The sequence below is a fragment of the Etheostoma spectabile genome, chromosome 21 (genome assembly GCF_008692095.1).
Source record: "Etheostoma spectabile isolate EspeVRDwgs_2016 chromosome 21, UIUC_Espe_1.0, whole genome shotgun sequence".
In the NCBI taxonomy this organism is placed as follows: domain Eukaryota; kingdom Metazoa; phylum Chordata; class Actinopteri; order Perciformes; family Percidae; genus Etheostoma; species Etheostoma spectabile.
In genome coordinates, this window is record NC_045753.1 from 17,369,752 (window position 1) to 17,380,928 (window position 11,177).

At 42.6% G+C, this 11,177-nt stretch overlaps 1 protein-coding gene across 4 annotated transcripts in view; it reads left to right on the forward strand.

Moving 5' to 3' along the window:
* The window catches only part of vti1a (vesicle transport through interaction with t-SNAREs 1A), a 117,180-nt gene extending 115,008 nt beyond the window's left edge, over positions 1-2,172 (forward strand). For all 4 annotated transcript variants that reach the window (XM_032503124.1, XM_032503125.1, XM_032503120.1 and 1 more), the window contains one exon: positions 1-2,172. This exon is cut by the window's left edge and continues 2,491 nt beyond it. The gene's annotated coding sequence lies outside the window, so the exon portion shown is untranslated.
* The last annotated feature ends 9,005 nt before the right edge of the window (positions 2,173-11,177 follow it).

Sequence of the window (11,177 nt, forward strand, 5' to 3'; positions counted from 1 at the left end):
CTCCTACTCCCGGTCCCCCCCCCCCGCCTGTCAGATGAGCGGAGCAGTAGCTAGCGAGTGAGCGGTGGAAGGCAGCGTGGCGGCGGCTTCTATTTGAAGTTGTAATGGTGTCAAAAAGTCAGGGCTGACTGACAGACGTCAGTCCCACAGGGCCTCATTAAAAACAGACCCACTTGACAAGGAAATAATTGAGCGCCGGCGACAACTCGGGGGCCCCTCCACGTTTTAAGATGTTTTTATTTTCTTTTCATTATTAGCGCTGAGCTATTATGTTCATTAAGAAATGGCATTAAAACAAGTTTTTAAAAGCGGGGAAATGGAGGGAGGGGCAGAGGGAAGGCAGGATGCATGGAGGTGGGAAGATAACGATTTGTTTAGAGCCCCCGTACTGTTTTATTATTTAAACAGGAGCACTGTCATGTGATATCTTGGAAGATGTTGGCTATCATCTGCCACTCCATTTTTTTCTTCTCTTTTTCTCCTTGTTTTTTCTCTTTACTCATCCCTCGCTTCCCCCCGAGCTTTTATCTTCCTTCTCTGTCCATCTCTCTCCCTCTCTTCATCCCTTTCTTTCTCTCCCTCTGAGCGGCGGGTGTCGTTGGAATATGAACTAGATTATTCATCAGTACCCCCCACGCCCCACTACCACTCCCCCCATTCACTGATTTGGTTTTCGACAAGCGTCTCACCGCAGAAGGCTGAGGATGAAAACTTGTCAAAAATAGGTTATATCTTATTCCAAGGGGCAACAATAGGAGCAGGTACAGACACCTTTTAATATTTAATTTAGATGGGTGTTAACCCTCCTTAAGTGATTGGAGCACTGTCTTCCATACAGACACCAGGAGAGAAACGGGGGAAGCGAGCAAGTGGGGAGAGCAATTAATTATTTGATGTCTGAAAAGTGATTTTGAAGCTCTCCCTGCCTTCTGTTTGCCACAGAGAGGAGCTGGTCTTTGGGTGTCCCTCTGCATTTTCTACACCAACCACGTCTTCAGCATGGCTGTCCTGGGAGAGCTGAAACATTACCGCTCAAATCACATTCAGATCCTCGCTCCACTGTGCCTCGCTTGATACGGTAATGATAACACGAGTGATCATATAGCAATGGTGTTGGTTTCTTGTATCATCAGCGGAAATTATTTTCCAGAGGAATTATCCTCTACACCTCCATCTGGCGTCAGTGTGTCTCGCTAACATCCCTTGTGCCCAGCTCAGCCAGTCATTCCTGTTCTCCCTGGTCCTTTCTAGGTTGACATAAAAGGGTTTTTTTTGTTTTTAAGGAAGGTTTCTCATGGAACGTTTGTATTGCACCACCATTACAAAAAGCCTGATGTTTGTCGTTTGTCAGCCATTTAAGACGACAAGGGATTGTGACAAGCGCCGTTTGAGCTGTCTGTCCCCTGGCGAAGGGTGGGCCTTAAACGGGATAAACAGCTCCAGTGGTAGGATCACAATGGGAGGGTGGGTGCTTCATCTCCAGGAGTGTCCATGATGCTGCCACCCCCCACACAAACACACACACACACACACACACACACACACACACATACACACGTATGCATTAAAGGAGGCCCTGCAACAACAGCCACCCAAGAAAAACCCACAATGGCACTGTTTGAGAACTACAATGAATCTTCTACTGTTTGATTTAGCACACATACAAAAGCACACATGCACTGCTGCATGTGCCCCCCCACCCCACCCAGCACACATACTCTAGTGTACAACTGTTAAAAGAGGAGCCATGTTCTCCGTTTGTACACGCCACCAGTCCTAGAAGAATGGCTTTCTTTCTCTCCTCTGCCCTTTATCTGTCTTTTCTTTGGCCCCCATCAGCGCCTTCGACCATTTTAATGGTGTTTGTGCTCGCAAAAAAATTACAATGGCCCCCCATTATTTGAGGAAGTCACAGGGGCTGCAGCCATACATAGCCGACATAGATGTTTGTGTGCATGTGGATGTTTCCCCCTGTGGTTGAGATGGAGCTGGAGGGCTTGGTGTAAAAGGCTATGTTGAATTGTCTGTATGAATGACCATCTTTTATTTGTTTGCGTCCATCCGTAATGCGGTATGACTCATTTCTCCTGTCGACCAGGATCTTCAGTTCGTTTAGTTTCCTACAGACTCTGAGCGGTTCCCGAAACTATGAAGAATACTTGTAATCTCTTGTCAGTGTTGTTTAACATCTGTCATTAAAGCAGTTCTGAATCCCAGTAACCAAGAAGCTGTTTCATAACTTGCATTTCCCTCCTCGAGCCCTGCTTGCTGTCATTGAACAGACAAAAAAAATGCTCGGGATGGAACCTGACTGACTCCTCTGGAACAAGTAAGGAGGTACAGGAAAGCCAGTTTACCTTTTTAAACCTATAACAGCACTGTTGCCTTCTTTTTGATTTTAAAGGTACACCTAGCTTTGTGCAGAAAACTCTCTAATCCTAATTATGTTTGCCATGGAGACAATAGAAACAGAAAGAGCCAGGTCAGAGCTAGGCTGAGCCAGGCTAAACCACTCAGCGCCCCTCCTCTCCCCTCCATCTCCCCTCCATCTCCATCTTACCCTCCATCTCTCTCCCTGTAGAATACTGCCACAGCCTTTGAACTTAAATTAACACTTTACCACTACAAAGACATGCAGTTGTAACCAGCAATGTCATTTGCATGATAATGGGGAGATGGAGAAAAATTGAGCTGTTTTATAGCAGAGGCTTGTGCTTTCGTTTATTTATTTATTTGTGTGCCCTTTGCCCTTTAAAAAATCTTACTGTATGTAAATGAATACACAGTCTGCCAAAGTATGATTAAAGATCTATCTGCCAAAGATGTTAAAGATAATCATTTATGAGGTTTAAAATGTTCCATTAATGAATATTTTGGCCACATTTGTTAAATGGATCCCCCTGTCCTCAAGCAAAAGTAGCCAGCAAATTCATGAATGGTTTGTGCGGTATAGTTTTTCATGTGTTGCTGTCCATTTTAAAAGTGGATGAATAGTAAGACATAAATGAGAAGAAAAGTGGGGATGAGCACAGGAGGAGGTGATGTTGCCTGGGAGGCACTCATTGGCCTGGACGTTCAGAGAGAGCAGGGTTTACTCGGGCTCGCCCCTGTATAGTAATTTACTTTGCATATGGTGTCTTAGCAGACACGATTCTAAATTTCCAACTGGGAGGCATCAGTGGAGGAATCACTGTCTTCAAAAGACGGCCTGCCAGTCACGCTCCTCTCGTAGCCGGAGATCTGAGCAGGCGCTGATAACCCGCGACATCTTTCTGGAAAAACGGGGAGTTGATCAGCTTTGATGGAGCACATCCGCCATGACAGGCTACTGAAGAGCTTGCTAATCAAGTGGGGAGGGGAGGGGAGGTGGGGGCATCGCTTAGCATGACAGCACAGAGGAGAAGGGTGGGGATGGATGGATGGATGGAGAAGGTGTGCACTTGCTTGTTGGCTCATAGACATGTAGGTGGAAAGAAAGGTGGATGGATGAGAGGGAGACAGGAATGCGTGTTTGCATTGTCTGGTAAAAAAGGGCATCCTGTCCAATCCCCCCCTCTCTACAAAACCTCCGCCTCAGATGGCTGGTGGCAATTAAATATTCATGAGAGGGCATCCAATCCCAGAGCTTGGCGGCCAGTTTTCTCCACATAGGCCAGGAAGTGGAATTGGATTCTTCCGAGGGGGCCTGTTTCAGGCTGGTGCATGGGGTCAATTGAATCGGGAGTCCAAAGGTTACAGAACCTGTATGATGTCCTCTCGGAATATAGTGACGCACTCGCCGTGCAGACACAGTACTGTTTTTTTCTTTCTTGGTTTCTCATTAAAAGACGGATGTTTTGTCAGACTCTTTTGACCAGTTTAGAAGATGGAACAAGCTCTGTACATACGAGCCCCATTTACTCGCATAATTCCACTCGAGCTCCAAATTATGAACCACACATTCAAGCGGTCTCTTCACTGCACATACAGCCTTGTGCACACAAAGCTGCATCTCCTAAAACAGACAGGCTTACTGTACGCACACACCCACTTAGACGTACACACACAAAACACACACCTCTCTATTGAGATGTACGGCTGTGGCAACAAAATGCACAACTTTTGTTCATCTCAAGGACTTGTGAGGGCCCCAGTGAACTGAGATGCCATATTGATTTTCCCTCTTTTCATGCTGTGACTCTGGGATTACGCATTTTCTCATTCATTTTTAAAGACAACTCGGTAGATTCTTCCTTCCCCTTTTCTCGCTGTTTTTTCCTTTTTCCACCGCCCCCCAACACACACACACACACACACACACACCTGCACAGCAGTTGTACACACCCCTTATCCACAGCCAAGTCCCTCCTTGACCCTGAAAATTGTAATTCAGCCATAGATCACAGCTGCTGAATATTAGGGCTTACAAAAGCAGTTAAATAAAATATGTTGAAATGGTCCAATCCCAGAGGCCACGGCAGAAATTCTAATCAGGTGAGAGAAAGGGGAAGGAGTCAGTATGGGGATTATGGGTAAAGAGAATCGTCTGGATCTACCAACCAAGAATGAAGAGTTGACACAGAGGTGGGATTGAACCTGAATCATAGGAATCATAACTGTACCATGTAGGATGGAAGGTTTTTGAAACATATGAGCTGTGTACCATGTCTGTAAGTTTACTTTACTATAAAAATTCACTTAAATCAAGTTACTACAACCCAATCCACCAGATACATAAAACCCAGTGACAACTGTGTGAGTTATTTATTAGGCTTTGTGTTGATTAATCATTTTTAAAATATCCATGATGAAGACATGATGAATAAATGCACACACAGAATCCACTCTAATTGTGTGTGTTATATTATCACAAACATGTTTTGAATGAAACACACAATTTTAAGTAATTCTTGCCATACAGTTATCTATAATTATTACCAATGCCAGCATTTTCTCTAGCTAGATGTACTCAAAGTCATCAGCTTCTCATAACCTGTATACTGCCTACCAAATTATTTGCAAAATTATTGAGTCTCCAGGTATTAATGTGCTCATTTTATGCTAAACAGGCCAACAACCCTTTTGGCCTATAGGCCTTCCTTTGACCTACGTAGGAGGCGGTTAAAGCATATCATTGATATTTTTCTGTTGGCATGCTTGTTAAAGTAAACCACAAAGGTTGACCAAACCGAGGACCGTTCATGGGTTAATGGCTGCTTCAGATTTTACGTCATTTGAAATGAACAAACAAATATTTCTTTCTCTGGTGCAAATCCAACACAAACGGCTTCTAAAATCTTTTTTGTGTTCCTTCTTTTCTTGAAAGCGCACAAAATAAATATTCCTTTAAGTAAAAGTGAACGTCATGCTGCATTGATGTGATCAGAAAACCATCAGCTGGGCTTGTACACGGGCATGTCACGAGTGTTCTGAAAACTTTTCACGCCTTCTTTCTTCATTGTTCCCACCAGTGAGCAGCTTGGACTCAGCCACATGTAAAACGGCCGGACAGTCCAGAGAGGGGTGATTGATCGCGCTTCAATCCCTCAGCGGTTCTCCAGACAAGGAGACGCTCCATTACACTCTGGGATCAAAATGCCGAATTCACACAGTCAGAGAGAGAGAGAGAGAGAGAGAATGAATGTCCAGAGACCTTCACTGCACACCACCCAGCAGTCTGGTTGACGGTACTTTGTGCTTTGTCTTTGGCAACCAAATAATGCAATCACCTTCACTCTGCCGTGTCTGAGTTGGTACAGAACAGCGGCAAAGCATGCAGGTCTTGTTCATTGTAGCTCAAACAAATGTAAATGAGCATTTACCTTCCTCAAATCATAGTTGGGTGTGTTTACAGAGATAAAGGTGGAATGGGAACACTTCCTCATCTGTGTAGGAGAGAGCAGACTTCTTGCCAGTGAAGCCTAGTATGGTAGTGTAAGGTAAACACAGCTAAACTGATCAAACCAACTCTTTCTGCACAATTGGAGGTGCAGAAGATTGACAGCAATCAGCTTTCCTCAGGTACTCCTCCACAAACAGGTATGCAAATACAGGCTCTGTGCACAAAAGTGAGATACATATATCTCACTTAAAAAAGTGGGGGGGGAAATGCCACTGTGTTAAACCACTGACTGTTGTTTACAGTGACAACATAAAAAGTAAAAGGCTTGTGTGTTTGATTGGCAGTTTTTACTTTAATTTATATTTTCTCACTGGTCATATTTCTCAGAAAATGCATCACTACTCTTATCCTATCCTTTTATAGAAATGAAAAAGGTATTAGTTCAATAGTACGTTAGAGGAAATTGATTCAGTTCAAATGGGTACTCTGCCTAAAAAATAATAATTCTCTGATATGAAATAAGGAACTGATGGCTATCAGTGGAAGAGTTTCTGTTTGTCATACCTGCCTTTTAAGAATGATTGAACACACACTTGAATATTTCGCTAAGCTTTAAAACCACATGGATTTATTTAGGATTTGCCTTTCCTTTCTTTGTTTTTATTTGTTTCGTTTATTTCAAATGTCATCATTGTATCTTTTAACACAATTTCATGAGGTAAAAGGATCATGTGAAGGCTGTGTGAAATGGGAAACTCCAAATAAGCTACTAAAATCTTTTCCGAGGGGGCCCAAGTTTGTGTAATGGTATTCTGAAATCAGACTGAGACCACTGTAAGAACACTGCAAGAACAAAAGCAATTCAAACCAAGTCACACTTTTTCCATCTCCATCTCCACACAAGTCCATGCAATTAACAACAATTGTTTGTATACAGCTTATACATCTTCAACCTTGGATCTATCTGGAGAGGTTTTATCAATGACTGGGGCACACAAAACGTAGAGGTATTCACCCTATGTGGACACATCAGCAGCAGGGTCATGTTATTTAAATGTTCAGCCCTTAGAAATGATGCCAACGGACAAAAAATGTAGTTGATTAGTTTTATAAGACAAGCTCCTTATTCAACCAAGCCACTGTTTGCGTGGAGAGCTGATGGCAGTGGTTGAAGGACAGCTCTTTTAGCAAGGGAATGATCTTATAGTTGCACACATCTAGTGCCTTGCAATGGACACCTATACAGCTTTTTAAAGTAAAAATGCTTTCTCATTTATTGGTCTTTTTCCGATATGATACATTATCCATAATCAAATCAAATAACTATGATTTCATTTGGAATACCTGTAATTCCATAAAGAATGCAAGGAGCTGAGTTGCTGGAGCGCTTATCTCCATCGGCGTGTAGTTCTGTGTGATTGTGCTGTGGCCTTGGATTGCTATTGGTGCAGGATGGACATCTGCACCATTATGTTCATTATGTTGGACTCACTGTCAGGTAGCATCCTTTCTCCATATCTCCTTCTATAGAGAGGGGGGGGGGGGGGGGGGGGGGGGGGGGGGGGGGGGGGGGGGGGGGGGGGGGGGGGGGCTCATGATTGGCTACAGGATCCAAAGATGTGCTTGTTAAAGTTGGACGTGAAACAGGTGCAGGGGAGGAAAAAGGAGGACAAAGAAAGAGAATTCCTGATGTGACAGGCCGGAGGAGGGTTGTGTTTTTAGTCCTTTTTTTATTGCTGAGCAGAAGTAACCGGTTTGATTCTAAATCAATTATTGGAAAAAAACATCCTAAGGTTTTTTAACAGTGGAAACGTCTTGTTTTGCCGGTAACATAGGACCTCGCACAACCGCGTGACATTTTCTCTGTGAAAATGATGCTGTTTACTAACTTTGCTTTGCCATTAAAGAGTTGATTTAGTTTGGCTCTCATTAAGGTTATTTTGTAGATGTATTTGTAACTGCATCACAATGTAGAAAATCTATAAGCATGACCATAAACATTTTGATAATTTGTGGCCCTATACAATGGTTCATTTACTTTCTAAAAGAAAAATCCAGTTGATTACAACTTGGGTCTTACTTTTGTAACTTTTGACCTTAATCTTATTTCCATTGTTTTTGCATGTTTTCTGGGAATACTGCGACAAACACCAATAAAAAGTCAGACAGGTTAACACGCAACAGTTTAGTCAGATTATTTAAACCATTTTATTTGTAAGTACAATCAATAGGTGTAATCCCTTATTGGACAGTAAATCTGTGTGCACATTAACGTGCACACCTAGACCTAGAAGGTCGGTCTGAAAACTGTGTTAGATCTTTACAACTAAACTAAACTTGGCTAAACCAGGAGTTTGTTCAAAACCTTTTGGATTGTCTAGCAGGTTTTCTTCAAATCTCACATGCCTTTCCGGGCTGCGTGTACTAGTTGAACATTCACAGGTTTGTTGGCAAATGTTTGTTGTTTCTTTTATACTTCTGTGCATGTGAGGTTCAAGGGCGGCTGTGGCTCAGCAGATAGAGTTGCTTGTACTTTATTGGCATGACAGGTGGTTTGATTCCCATATCTTCCTGTTCACATGTCGAAATGTCCTTGAGCAATACCCCAAATGCTCCTGATGTTAAGTTACTATTAAGGAGATGTGTTTTTGTTAAAGTCACTGTTGTTCAAGAAGGTAAAGTTTTCATTTCATTGGGTCTTTAACATTTAATCGACTGCCATCCCTTCCTGCTGTAACCTGGCTATTAAACAATACTGTTACTGTGTATGTTTCTTAAGAATTTACTAAAGGAGCTGACTCAGGTGTCAATCAAACATTACCAAACAACTGTGAACTCAACATGATTTCTTAATTCTAACAGAACCCGAAGGCAGCTGCACTAAGGAAACACACAGCATCACAAGCCTGTCCCCTTTCTGCCAGGTACAAGGGGGCCACTGGAATTCAGGGAAGGGAAAGCTTAGAAGGCATCAAAATGGTGGCAGCCCCTGAAAATGCACCAGCGAGAATGTGAGTTCAAGTTTCAGTGATCTAATGATAAGTAGTCTGCTATATATATGTACCTTACATAGCACTGAGTGGCTTTACATTCCGTGGGTGAGTAGAGGAGCTGTGCCTGTGAAACGTCCACTGGTCTTTCTAAGTGTTCATTTTACTTATTTAACAGTTGGGGTTTTACATTTTTTTTAAATATTCTTCTTACAGTAGCAGCATAAGCTAATCAATAAAGGTAAAAAGACAAGGAAATGTGTGCATAGAGTGTTCTTAAATAATGAGGGATGCACGCAGTCGACACACTTCTGTGAGTAGAGACAAAAGGACACAAGGGCCCAAGTGTCTTTCAGCTGTCAGGATGTCTCAGTAGGTGTCTGTCAGAGGTTTAACTCCATACAGACAGATGGATGATGGCTATCCACCAGAGAAGACACCATCCAAGGAATGCTAGACACGTGGTCAAAGACAAGCTGAACATGAACCTGGAAGCCATGGTCTGAAAGATTTGCTTCGAGGAACAAGAAATCAACACAGAGGGAGGGAAGGATCTGAGATGGTCAAGTTAAGTCTGTATTTTTAAACACACGCTTTAGATAAGTCCTCGAAGTGTAGCTGGCTTGTCATTAATGTGTAGAAATGAAAATGATCGGCAAGGCCATCAAATTACGCTTTGCTATCGATTGCCTATCTCCTGAACTTTATTTTGCTTTTGACTCAATGCAATTTTGTCGCTTGTGCAAACTTTAAATAGCTTGAGCTTACTTAATTGTGGGCAAGCCATGATTCATTATGGTGGCTTGGCAGATTAGATTTATACAGGATTACAAGTCATCATCAATAATTAAAGTCCTTTAAATAAAAAATAAAAACCTGTGTAAAGTACCATAAAGAAGCGAAGTCCCTCCCCTTCTGCTTGACCCCATGGGACCTCATTACAGAAAAACAAATATGTAAAGTAGTGAACGGGTGAGATACAAATAAGTGTTCCACATTTAGCCATGAATTACAACTATAATGATGTAACCCTAACCCTAACCCTAACCCTACCCTCCCTAACCCTAACCCTAACCCTAACCCCCCAACCCTAACCCTACCCACCCTAACCCTAACCCTAACCCTAGCCCAAACCCTGCTCCGGCTCCTCTCCCCGAGACACTAACACATGATTATGATAAATAAAATTACAATAATTAAAATATATAATATACACTGTACATAGAGAAAAAGAAAGGGGTGTTAGGGTGGGTAGGGTTAGGGTTGGGGGGGGTTAGGGTGGGTAGGGTTAGGGTTAGGGTTAGGGTTACAACATTATAGTTGTAATTCATGGCTAAATAATTGGAGAAGGAATTTTGCCCAAAATGGGCCTTCTGCTCCAATTTTGCCTGTTTGGGGAACTTTCGAACTTCACGATGAAGCACTATGGTCAGTCCTAGTCTTTTCCATCTGGATTCAATTACAAATGTTCATTGGACTGACCTCAGGCATAACCATGGAACATAGCTAAGCTAACTAGCTACGGAGCAGGAGTGGAGGAGACCTTTTATTTAAAGTTTTATGTTCCCGCTGTCCATTCTGTCCTATGGTCCTTTGGCCCTGCTCTGAGTATTCAGCCCTCTTTTAAACAGCTTTTTAGAACCGAACCAGGTCTTTTAAGGAGATTTGAAGTGTTTTACTCACTCTGGGGGTCCCCTTGTGCCCGTGCCCCTCGCAGCGCCCATCCAGGGCACTGCGTTCTACCCTAACCTAACCCTGCTTGGCTTGCTCCGTAGCTAGTTAGCTATATGTTCCACAGCACATGTAACATTATCTTACCTGATGTGTTCCCTCCAGTGTCTTTTTATTAACTGGGAAGTGAAAGATGGATCAAGACTCATTGCTCAAACAAGCAGGCGTCGTAGCTTCAGCGTGACATCACTTATGCAACTTTAGGATGAGTAGTCTTTCTAAGTACGTATCTTATTTGAATCTAGTTTTACTTGAAATTATCTTTTAAATTGATAAACATCACATGTGTATTTAATGTTTAATTTCAAATGGGATCAGATAATTATTTGTCTCTCGCCATTCACCACCGTAAATATTTCTTTCCAAAAAACAAGCTCCCATGGTGGTCCATTGGAAGGGGGACCACGTTTTGTTATTCCATCATCTATTAGATGGTAGAATAGCATGTGCAAGTTAGGTTGGTTAGAGACTCTGTATCCCAGCAGTCTGCCTACAAATCCATTGCATGTTGGGATATGCACCACCATTTGATTTCAGCCCTAATAATTGGAGAAGGAATTTTGCCCAAAATGTGCCTTCTGCTCTAACTTTGCCTGTTTGGGGAACTTTCGAACTTCACGATGAAGCACTATGGT